The sequence below is a fragment of the Triturus cristatus genome, chromosome 9, assembly GCF_964204655.1.
Source record: "Triturus cristatus chromosome 9, aTriCri1.1, whole genome shotgun sequence".
NCBI classification, from domain to species: Eukaryota; Metazoa; Chordata; class Amphibia; order Caudata; family Salamandridae; genus Triturus; species Triturus cristatus.
The window spans coordinates 389,184,636-389,196,639 of NC_140592.1; the positions used below are offsets into that span (position 1 = coordinate 389,184,636).

The following is a 12,004-nucleotide window of genomic DNA, read 5'->3' on the forward strand; positions in this document are numbered from 1 at the left end:
CTCTTTGTGGGTGCAAAACAGTGCTTCATTTGAGGTCACCAATTGCCTATTCTAGATTCGGTTTGCTGTACTTGCGCAGCTCCCACAAATCAAGATAAGTACTAAGAACAATGCCATTTGCTTGCCATTATTTCTAACCATTCATAATTTCTAACCTGTCACAAGTGGTTATGAAGCAGGTCACTTTACTTAAAGGAAGATGTGTTGTAGCAAGTTATTTAAACTTACCTTGGGGCGGTACCCTCAGGCTCCACTGAAAGAACAGCAGTAAGGGGGGGGGGGGGGAGAAAGAAAGAATCAAAACAATTAATATAATGACCATAATTGGAAATATTTAGAAACATGGTCATGATCACAGTAAAACAAAGGTCGCAAAATGAAACTTTTCCAACCTTACACTAGATCTGGCATAAATCAGATTTCTATTGAATTTAAAACAAAGCAGCATTGTTGCAACCTTCACTCGGTTACAAGTATAGCTCCATTTTATCCCATTTCAAGGAGGCTACATTAAACAAATGTTACAATTCAGTTAAATCGCTGCTCAAGTCTTGGACAGCTATCCGGGCCTCGGGCAGATAAAAATCAATGCGGGATTGTAACTTCATTGCAACCATGAAAAGCGCAATTACTGTAAAACTAACAAAACCCAAGGCCGCTGGACTGCGCTTTTTTGACGTGGTGCCTACATTTTATGCAGAGATGTGTTGCTTCGGGATTAAGAACAGGCCCTAAAAACCTCATGAAAGCTGGAGGGTCCGTCTGTCCAGGCTCATGAAAAGTAACAGCGTAACGTTACACATTTTAAAAGCAGACAGATTACTTTTATCTTTCTTAATAACAAAAATCTGTTAAAATTCTATGTTTTGAGCGCGTTTGTGACCTTTTATTTGTTTCACGTGTCATTGAGTGGCACGCTATCGGAAGCATTTGTATAAGTAAAATGCAAAAATCTCGAGTCATTTTAATTTTGAGACCTTGAGTCTCATTTTAATTCTCTTGAACACCCATATTTGTACTAAGAACAGCATAATAAGATCATAATAAGTAGTAACAATTCATATTAAAATTATCTCCTTAAATAACTTGGAATAACTAAAATATCCAGTTGTCACAGGTCAACCTCCTTTTCCGGTTTTGGCTTAGTGCAGAGCCCTCAGAGTCATCATTGGAGCACAGTTTAGTCTACAATGTCAATGAAGGTGGTTACCGTCTTCCTTACTTAAAATACATGATCAAAATGGTCACCAAATAGATGGAAACCTACTTTTCACATTTATTTATTTTCTAACAGGTAAAGATCACCCCTGCATCGTTACATAAAATACATGTCTTACACAATAGTCACTAGATTTCTTACACACCTATTTTAGCCCGTATTATCTACTGGCGGTCGCCAGTAGATAGTTATAGTTAGGACAGAGTTCCCATAGGAAATCTGAAAATTCTATTTTGAATAACTTTTGCGCCGGTTGACTTATCTTCGTGAAATTTTCAAAACTAACGGGGCGCTCCGCTCAGCTCCTACCCTGAAAGTCTCGGGGTGATTCGTCAAGCGGGGGCTGAGAAAAAAGGGGGGTCCCAAAACACGTTTTCCCCATGCATTTTCCCATAGGACCTTTAGTCGAAGGTACAGCCCGAACGGCTGAACAGAATTACTTGAAATTTGGCAAAGAGGTAGTCCTCAGGTCAGGCATGTGCCTTTTGCATATATTTTGTCAATTTGTTCAGTAGTTCCTGAGAAAATCATAAGTAAAATCACATATATATCTGGGCGGAGCCGAACTACACATCTCATCATGAGATCTGATTGGCTGTCAGCACTTCATCCAAGAAGTGTTGGCAGCCATCTTGGGACCAATATATATGATAGCACCTCATTAACAAGCATTTGCAATGCAATAGGTCTCGCATTATTAAAGTTTGAGCTATTGGAATTGCTAAATAATGCAACACCAATAGCTCAAACTTTAATTATGCTTGAAAATGCACAATTTGTGCACTCTTTTTTCCAAAACTTTTTGCTCGCTCGCCGCGGTGCACTACGACAATAATTTTACGCTCACCGCTTTCAAATGTCACCAGCCGCCACTGGCCACTTAGCTGGGGATGCCTTACAGCAGGGTGAATATACCAACAGGGGGAGTAAGCAGAGCATGGCACTCGCAGCCCAGACTCACCAGACGGCAGGGCTCAAAATGGACTGAAAAGGTAGTGAGTTGGGCCGAACAGTGATGAGTCTACCCCCCGAACGCGATCAGAGAAAAATCCACAAGAAACTTTATGACCCCAACAACTAAAGGCATCATAAATATGACAAGCAAATGACAGGACTGGATTGATATATGGCAAAGGTGATTTATGACCTGTCATCTACTTGTGACATATGGCCTGTCATGCATATGGTCCCTGTCAGATAAAGTTTTATGGCCTGCAGAATGATTTATGGGCCTGTCATAATGATTTAGGACTGGCCATTGTGAGTTATGAAGGCATCACGCAAAGTATATCATACATGTTAAATACAAACCGCGACTAAGATTTATCACAAGAAAAACAAATGCACACATCTGATGTAACTTTATTAAAAAAATTATGCAAGTTATGACATGCGTGTACAGGTTGGAGTGGGCCTAATACGGGGGTTATAATGCAGGCAGGCCTGGCCCTGGGCCCAGCTCGTCCATGCCTAGTCTACATTTTTTCCTAGAAACTATTATTTCTAATATATGTCCTTTACTGTAGTAATATTCTAATGTCCTAAAGTAAAATGATACTTTTTCTTTTTTTTTTTTGAAGAGTTGTTATCGTATTTTTAGCCTTGTTGTTCTCGCACGATGCACATGCCAGGTAGCTGGATGGCGCGGCCCGTTCTCAGGCTCCTAGAACAAAGACTCTTGGCTCTGCTCGACCTGTTAACTTGCTGGCTTGCCCGTCCCTAATATTTTCAAGTCCTGCGGCACTCCGGACCTCATGAATGTCTCAATGTCAAGGTCCCACGGAGATCCCACGTGGAGAATCAGCTCTCCAATTCTGGAGTTCAGGAAATACACTTTTCATTCATAATCTTTCTGACATGCTTGCCTTTGCAAGACACCGGATGCCAACGGCATCTGCTGTTTTACACCTTGGAGCACAGACATCTGACTCTTTGGTAGTCCGATCACACGTCGTTAATGAAAAAAAGGAAAACAAAATCCTTCCTGTACAATGTTCGCTGTCTGTAATTCATTTTATTAAAGTTTTTTTTCCAGGCTGATGGAATTCTGACATGCAGACTGAAACATGCACTTTGAATACCAGCAGCAGACTTCCCTGGTGAGCAGTAGCTTGACTACAGTGATCTAATGAGCAACTAGAGTGCTAACATTCAGAATTTATGCCAAATGTGTGACACATCTGAATGCCTTCTTGATGGAACCAAAGTAAAAAACTGAAAGCATTTCCTACTGAGGAGACTGCAGTAAATGAAGAAATTAGGAAACTTCATAACAAATAAATCTCCCAAGATGGCCACCAGAGACAAAAGAGCCCAAATGTAGCCCAAAGATCACCCAGATGTAGCCCACATGTAGCCCACTGACAGAAGTGTGCAAAACACTTATTTTTTGTGTATTTGCAGTTTTATATACTGCAGACTTGTCAGGTATTGGAGTGCTTTACATGAGCATTGGTTACATCACACAAGATCAAATTCATTTTGGTTGTAGAGATGGGAAGATCAAGTGATTTGACCAGAATCACAGAATGTTGAGCTGAAGCAGAAACTCCAACCTGGTTCCGCAGTTGCAAAGTCTGCAGCTCTGGAAGTAACACCACATCCTCTCCCCTAGGTGCAACATTTAATCAAGTGGTCAACTGGATAAAAAAAAACCAAAGATTACAAATAATTTAAAAGTTCTTTGTTGCTATTTGAAAACTCAGAAAATATGTCCTCATTTTAGTTTTTTAGAGCACTAACCATAATTTTGATGCAAATAAGACCCTCGCATATATGTGATTTTTAAAGGAAATACTCTAGGTATTACAGTTTTGATTACATCAAGATGACGTCAGGCGTTCCACACTTTTGTAATAAATAGAGAATGTTAGCAATCTAGTTGTTCATTGGGATACTGTTGAGAGGCAGAGGCCAAGGGCACGGACTCTGAAAATTGAAGGCAGGTAGGAGGGTGCAGAGGCAACAATTTGACCACACTGGGCAGGCAGGAAGGGCAGTGGCAGCACAACAGACTATGGAGGGCAGTGGAAAGGGGGGCAGGAGCAACAAACCAACAATACAGGACTGGCAAGAGAGGCTGTGGCAATATAATAGACCATTGTGGGCAGAATGAAGAGGCAGTGGTAGTACAACCATACATGCCAACAGACCCGTTTCAGCCAGGAAACGTCCAATGTTTTTAAGCTCAAATGGGCTTTACTTGATCTGTTTCCTGTCTACAATCTTCTCTTTTTTAATGTAACTCAAAGGGGAAAATCAATACCCCAGTTTTTTTCAAAATCTCCCTATTACCAAGTTCAAAATGTTCGCAAGTATGGTACATTGGATCATGGTAGGCAGGAGGAGTTGGGGTAGGGAGATGGACTTGGATAACAGAGGACAGGAGGGACATGGAGAGGTGCACCAAACTGACCCTACAGGGCAGGCATCAGGGTTTTCAGCAGCACAATACAGCACACAGCGCATGCGGGCTGGGAGTGCAGCACAACAATCCATAGAAAGCAATAGGGAGAGGACAGGACCATGCACATGGACAACAGAGAACAGAGGGGAAAGAGGCAATGGTAGCTTGCTGACAATAATGGACAGACAGGAGAGAAAGCTGCAGCATAACAGACCATAAATGGCGGAGGGACGGACCAGGGGCATTACAATGGAACAGACAAGCCAGGAGGGAGGGAATAGGGGTCTGCACATGGAAACAGAGGGCTGGGGGCAAGGGGGCAGGGCAGGGCAGGAGCAGCAAGATGACCATGGAGGTCAGGCAGGATGGGCACTAGAAACAAGACACCATGGAGAGCAACAATGAGACTATGATGGCATACACACAGACCATGGAGGGAAGGTGGGAGGGGGTCAGGGACAGCTAGCTGACCACACAGGGAAGGTGGGAGGGGCCATGACAGCACAGAAGACCATGCATGGCAAGCGGGAGGGTTAGTGGCAGCACAATGGCTATGATGGGCAGGAAGGAGGGTGCAGGGGCATGCACAAAGGACCATGGAGGATAGAAGGGAGGGTCAGGACCTGGCACAGACAAGAGAGTTCAGAGGAAGGGGCTTCTCAGCAGACCGCGCGGGGCAGGCAGGAGGAGCAGTTGCAGCACAACAGACCAGGGAGGGCAGAAGGGTGTGGCAGTAAAATGGACCTTGGAGGACAGGAGGAAGGGGATAGGGGCATGGCATGTGGACAGGCAGGGTGGAGGTCGCAGGGGCAAGTTACAGTCATCTGACAATGCTAGGCAGGTGGGAGGGGAGTGGCAGCTCAACAGAACACTCAGAGTAGATAGGAGTGGCAGGTCCATGGTACATGGTGGGCAAAAAGAATGGAGCAGGGGCATAAACAAAGACATCAGAGGGCAGGGGGAAGGAGAATAGGGGCGGCAAGCTAAGCACAGAGGCTAAGCAGGAGGTCAATGATGGGCCATAGAATTGGGCAATGGAGGGCAGGTGGAGTGGACTGGTGCATCATGCTAAATGGAGGGCAGTGGCAGCACATCAGACCATGCATGGCAGGAGGGAGGAGGCTAGTCCATGGATTCAGACAACAGAGGATAGGGAGGAGGTGGATGGGGCAGCAAGCTAACTGTTCAGAGAAGGTGGGTATTCGGAACTTTATTGTTTCAAAATGTGTGTCTGTGCGAACTACTTAAAATATGAAGTATGCAGCATAATCTCACTTTTATTCAGGAAGATGAGGACGTTTGTGACTGACTCCGGGCTCACTTGGCAGAAACAGCCCCTGACCCTCCACCCCCCATCGCAAAATGTAATGCCCGTGAAAAGGGTAGGTGGACGCAGTGTTATATAGAACATAGTCCTGAGAGCACGATTGAAAATGAAAACTAGATATAGTAAATGGTATAAACTATGCACCAAAAAGTGTGATACAAGATGAACCGGGGCTTGAAATATAATATGCAATACATTGTGCGCAATGACATTGGAGAGCGCGAGATGGCACAGGCACTAGCGTGTGCTATGCAATATGCGCCTTGGAGTTTAATATGCACAGGGCAGTGTTGTGTAACCTAACTAGTCTCTAAAGTTGTAATATAAAATATGTGCTGGGGAGTGTAACGTTGCATATGCACTGTGACAAAGATATGGATCCCAGATTATAATATGTATGGCATAGCGCTGTGCGTTATAACATAGGCATCGAGGAAGGCACGTTAGATGGGGCAATATAACCCGTGCGAAGGCAAGTGTGGCATGACATTCACGGGGTGGTGTTACAGTGCACATGGGCTAGAGTGTGTCATAGTATACGCACTAGCTGGTGGAATACAACACAGAGGTGTGAGGCACTCGGCAGGCACTGGTGGGTGTAACACAGCATTGGGCTCAGCCCGGAGCACGCTGTGACTCTCCAGTGAGATTCATCTCCTTTCCAGAGAGTAAAATAAAAAGTATTACACATCCGGCGGTGGATGTGTGTTTTATTAACCGTGAGGGGGGTTTCTTGCATAGTTTGGTCGAATTTTTGTCGAATCCCCTTTGAATGACTTGGTGTGCGTGTATATTAAATGTGCCCGTCAATAGCTATCCATGTTTGTATAAATAAACGACAAGGGTGTCTACTTGGAGAGTACCCACCAGCGGGGGTGCCGGGATTAGGCACGGTAGAGCGTCAGACACGTCAGAGCTTCACTAGCGGTGTAAATACATTCCACGTGGATTCATTCTATGCATAGTCGCCTTTTAATGAACATCACGCAAATAGTCATGGTGATATGTACATACGGTTTGTCCAGCATGTCCTAGGTGTTTCTATAAATATATATTTTTTTTTAAATAACAAAAAACAAAGGCCGGCCCCGGGGGATGGGGTCCCCGGGGCCATAAGTGGCCTGAGGAGGGGGGCCACGCAGCCCCCTCAAAGAAATTAAAAAAAAATAAAAAAGGCCATGACCCGGGGGTTGGGATCCCCGGGGCCGATTAAGAACTTGGGAGGGCCAAATTAATTTTTTTTCAACAACAAAAAATTAGGGTGCAGACCCTGGGGGATGGGGTCCCCAGGGCCAGTAAATTAGAAAAAGAAGCGGGGGCCACAAAGCCCTCCTTCTTAAAAAATAAAATAAATAAAAGACCGGTATCGCGCCGGAGGCCACGCCCCCTCCTTGCAGCACTCTGCAAACGCGCCCCCTGGCCAGTTGTAAGTTGGGGAATTAATTCCCCTTCAATACTGAGGGCCAACTAGCCCAACAGGTATCTCCAGTGTGAGCAAGGGAGCTGCGTTGCAGACAGGTGTTCTGAGGCCACGCCCCTTTTTACACCTCTATGCAACGCAGCTCTGTGGCGCTTACTGGAGGTACCTAGTGGGCTAGTTTGACCCTAGGGACCCTTAGGATTCAAAGGGACTTCATCTCTCAACTTAGAACGGCCACAGGGCGCGTTTACACAGTGGTGAAGGGAGGGGACGGGGCCTGAGGTGACGTGTGCAAACACGCCCTGTGGCGCGTTTTAAGAGGTAGTTTTAATCCCCTACCTTATTATATACTAGGGGCTTAGAGGAGGTCATGCTGATCACACGGTGATCCCAACGCATAGTGTTCCCTAGTGTATGTAGGTGGTTTCACTGTATTCTGAGTGTCTTTTAACATAGCACTGGCTCTAGGACTGGTTAGTCAGACTCCGTTACCACCAGTATCCGTCTGAAAAAAAGTTGAGGGTACAGGATGATTTTGCAACAAGGCTTCTTTCTGCTCTTCTGTTTGTTCTTTCTGCACGTTATCCTTCTTCCTGCACTTTTCTTCGTCTTTGAGGACTGCTGTTGCTTCTTTCTGCATTTCTTTTTTTTCTTTCTGTGCGTTTTTTCTTCTTTCTTCACATGTCCTATCTCTGGAGGCATAGTTAGAAATTAGCATTTGAAAAACCTTTGAAATTCACTGAAAAAACCATAGGTTTCAGGGGCGTTATAGTTAGCTGGACTTTTCACTCGTACAAAACCATTGAAATTCCCCCGTTATAGTTAGTTCAGCTAACTATAACTCGCGCGCCCGCAATGCACTGCTGATGACGTCACATATTACATCACTCATGACATGGTCAGTGACATCACTCATGACATCACTGATGATATCTCAAATGACATCACTGATGACATGATCCTTGTGATAGTGTGGCAGACCTCCTCTCCCCCGAATATAACCTTTGATACACATTCAAAAATAGAAACTAAAATGTTCAAAACAATTGACATACCAATATCAGTTACAACAACCTATTCAGTAATTCTAAGATCCACATACACATCCACTCATTCACCAACAGTCCTATACAGTCACTCATACATGTACTCACTAATCATATGTACTCATACACCTATACATCCAGTTACACAACGCCACTCATCCATAGAGTTACTCACACACATAGTCACTCATGCTAATAAAGAAGCAAACATCCATTTACTTGCATATACAGTTACACACACCACCACACTTACTTTTACAGAAACTTACACATACTTAGTCTTTTAAACAATCACTTATAGGAACACATACTTATTCATACAGGAACTCTTTCAATCTCACTCTCACATATACTCACTTATATACACCAATAGTCACATATACTAGTTTAAAACATATGTAGTTACTCATAAAGACACTATTGAGACAGTCATTCACTCACTAACACACCCATGCACACACTCATCCACCCATACAGTCCTGCACACATGCGGTCTGCAACACATACAAACAGTGAGTCACTCATTCATACACCTATGCACTACGTAATACCCCCCACCGAACCATACAGACATTCAGCCACTTATACGGATACTCAAAAAACCAACTAATAACCTATATTGACACTCATGTAGCTACTTACCAACCCATGCAGCCACTATAAGTGAGAGACTGATACAGATATTTACATATTTAAACATTATTCACCAAGCCATGTATTCACTAAGATACACTTAATCAGTCAGTTATACAATCAATTTTTCAAAAACAAATCATCCATTTAGACAATTATATACCCACTTCTTCCATCGACCTTGAGATATACATATATAAAACATATGTAATTTTCAGAAAAACACACATTCACTGGATGATGTCATCAGTGATGTCATTTGAGAGGTCACTGACCATGTCATGAGTGATGTAATATGTGACGTCATCAGCAGTGCATTGCGGGGGCGCGAGTTATAGTTGGCTGAACTAACTATAACGGGGGAATTTCTAGGGTTTTCTACGAGGGAAATGTCCAGCTAACTATAATGCCCCTGAAACCTATGGTTTTTTCAGTGAATATAAGTAAGTCTGTAATCCACTTTAGACACTTCCGCCAAAGAGACGTAGGTGTGAATTTCGATCAGACCAAACCTAACATTTAATCCTTTTCCAAACAAAGACGCTACACAAATGAGCATCACAAAACATCATTTCATAATACTTTAAGGCTTCAAATTGATCAATTCAATTCTTAGAATTCCAGATACTATTCTGCGGCAAGGTAGAATATTCAAATGAAATTTCAAGTTTTAGAAGTGATCCTGCAAAAGTTTGCGAAGTGAACTCAGTAGATTACGGTTATTCTGGATCGAGAAATTAAATGGAATTCATCCCATTGGCATAACAGAAAGTATTGACTCTTTGAATTTCCTACATACATGGTGGGGGATGTTTTTAGCATGGCGAGCAGAGACCCAATGGAACTAACTCTGATAAGGGCCAGCATTGGTGTGTAGAATATATTTTTGGTTCTCCAACGTAATCGTGTGTTAGGTTATGGCACTACTCTACTTAGAGGACGGCAGTTAAACGAAATGAGATATTTGGAAATATGGTGTGATCATTCTATAAGCGGCGGAGGCTTTTTGATAACCATTTGTGCAGTGTTCTGGTGTGGGGAAGCATTAACTTAGTTCTTTTCTAACCGGATCTCATCAGTAGTCTCTCCCAGAACTGGATATGCAAAGCACACAAGTTATATGCCTCTTTGGGGCAATTTTCCACAGGCCACAATCTGCAGAAAGGGCACAAAGCATGCAGTCAGCCATCTAAGCTGCAATTGGAATCATCCATTCGTCGCACACATTATATATTAGCGTATCTTGACAGCAATGACATGCATCATTGGTTCCAGACAGAACATGAAGCAATTGTCAAAGGGCCTCCTTATAATGTCAGGCAGAAAGTCTCCAACCAGTGGTCGGAGGCTTTCCACCAGACATGCTGGGTTTACAGTTCGATCTAAGTATTAGGATGATGGTGGTTGGAGAGAAACCTGCGGGGGAATTCCAACATGGTTCCAATTGGCTCAAGGAGCCAGCCAGTGAGTCAGACAGACCACATAATCCCTCAATGACGTCAGCTCCGCTGTCGGAATTATGTCGGTTTCCGACAGCCATTCCATGTTGGCCTTTCCGACATGGTAAAGCTGTCAGAAAGCAACATTGGGGGCACCTAGCAGGGCCCCGACCCTCCACAGTGGGGCACCTATGGTGCCCCCTAAAAATCCCTCCGTGTGGAAGGCACCATGAGGCACCTGACACAGTGTGAAGGGATGTTTACAAACCACCATGTGTCAATGGAAGCTTGTGCTGCGGGCCTTTTCTGCCCACTGCACAAGCTTCCATTGACAAATGAAGGTCTGTGGCCACCCTATGGACAGTGGCATCGTAATGCTGCGGTCAGAACAGCCAACCTAAGGTCAGGCTGTTGCTTTCTGCAATGGTGTGGTTGCGTAGGACCAACATCTTAATTAGGGCCTTAGCCTTATATGTTCTAGTCCTGCATTAACTGCCCCATGCAGAAGCTAAGATCACGAAGTAAATGAAGCCATGTGCATGTATAATTAATGGCCAAAACATGATGAAAGCATGGTCAGATAGTACTAATCTTTAGTCCAATCAACCCCAACCCACAGTGGCCACCTCGTACCAGCCCATCTATATTCACCAACATCAGTCCACCTGGCCCTCAGACTAACTAAAGCAGCAGCACTTACCAATGGCAGAAATCCTGAAGTCTGTCAGTCATTGTCTGTGCATGGTGGGACACTGCAGTATCAGTTTTAAGTTGCACAGGTATCATGCACTCTTGGCTTAACAACAACCTGTGAGTGCCAGCCCAGAGCTCTTGCACATCTGCCTGCTGATCTCCTGGTGCCAACTCAGCAACATGAGTAGAGATGGTGCAGAGGTACACAGTCCACACCCACTCAAATTCTCAGCATCAATCCTCCACAATACTTTAAGGTGTGCCATCTCATTGCAAGCTCCCATGAGCCGCTTTTTAATGGGGCAGTAGCTACACCAAGGATAATCATCTAAGAGACTGTGCTGAGAGTCATCACCAATCACATTGCCTGTCACAGAGGAAGTCTAGTCTGAGATCCAAGAGTGTTTTAGGAATATGTGAGGCCGACCCATCAACTGGATCCAGAAACACTCTTCATTCGCTGCATGTGGCACGAAGAATTGGGGCAAAATCCAAGAAGCTGCAGTGAAAGGAGAAGAAGCATGCAGTCTGATCAGTCACACGATTTGCGTGACAATTTTAGCACCCTGCAGTAACGCATAAATGTTCCCAAAACGAAGTCCAGCAAAAGTAATGTCGGTAGTGTTATGCACTTATGGTGAAATAGAGGAAATAATGTCGAGGGACCCGTGAACTGGAAGTAGTTAGGCAGGCTCTTAGGCAGCCGTTGCTCAATGGTGCAAAAGTAGGGCTGTCAGCAATGCAACACCAGATCTATGAATTTGGCAACAAATCTAGGAAGCTCATCTACTGGCTAGCCAACCGCAGACCGGGTCTAGATT

At 44.1% G+C, this 12,004-nt stretch overlaps 1 long non-coding RNA gene across 1 annotated transcript in view; it reads right to left on the bottom strand.

The window, feature by feature from the left end:
• Nucleotides 1-12,004, bottom strand: part of LOC146798009 (uncharacterized) — a 114,912-nt gene that overhangs the window by 80,594 nt on the left and 22,314 nt on the right. The window contains exon 2 of the long non-coding RNA XR_014968586.1: nucleotides 229-253. This is a non-coding gene — a long non-coding RNA (uncharacterized LOC146798009). The remainder of the gene's footprint in view (nucleotides 1-228; nucleotides 254-12,004) is intronic.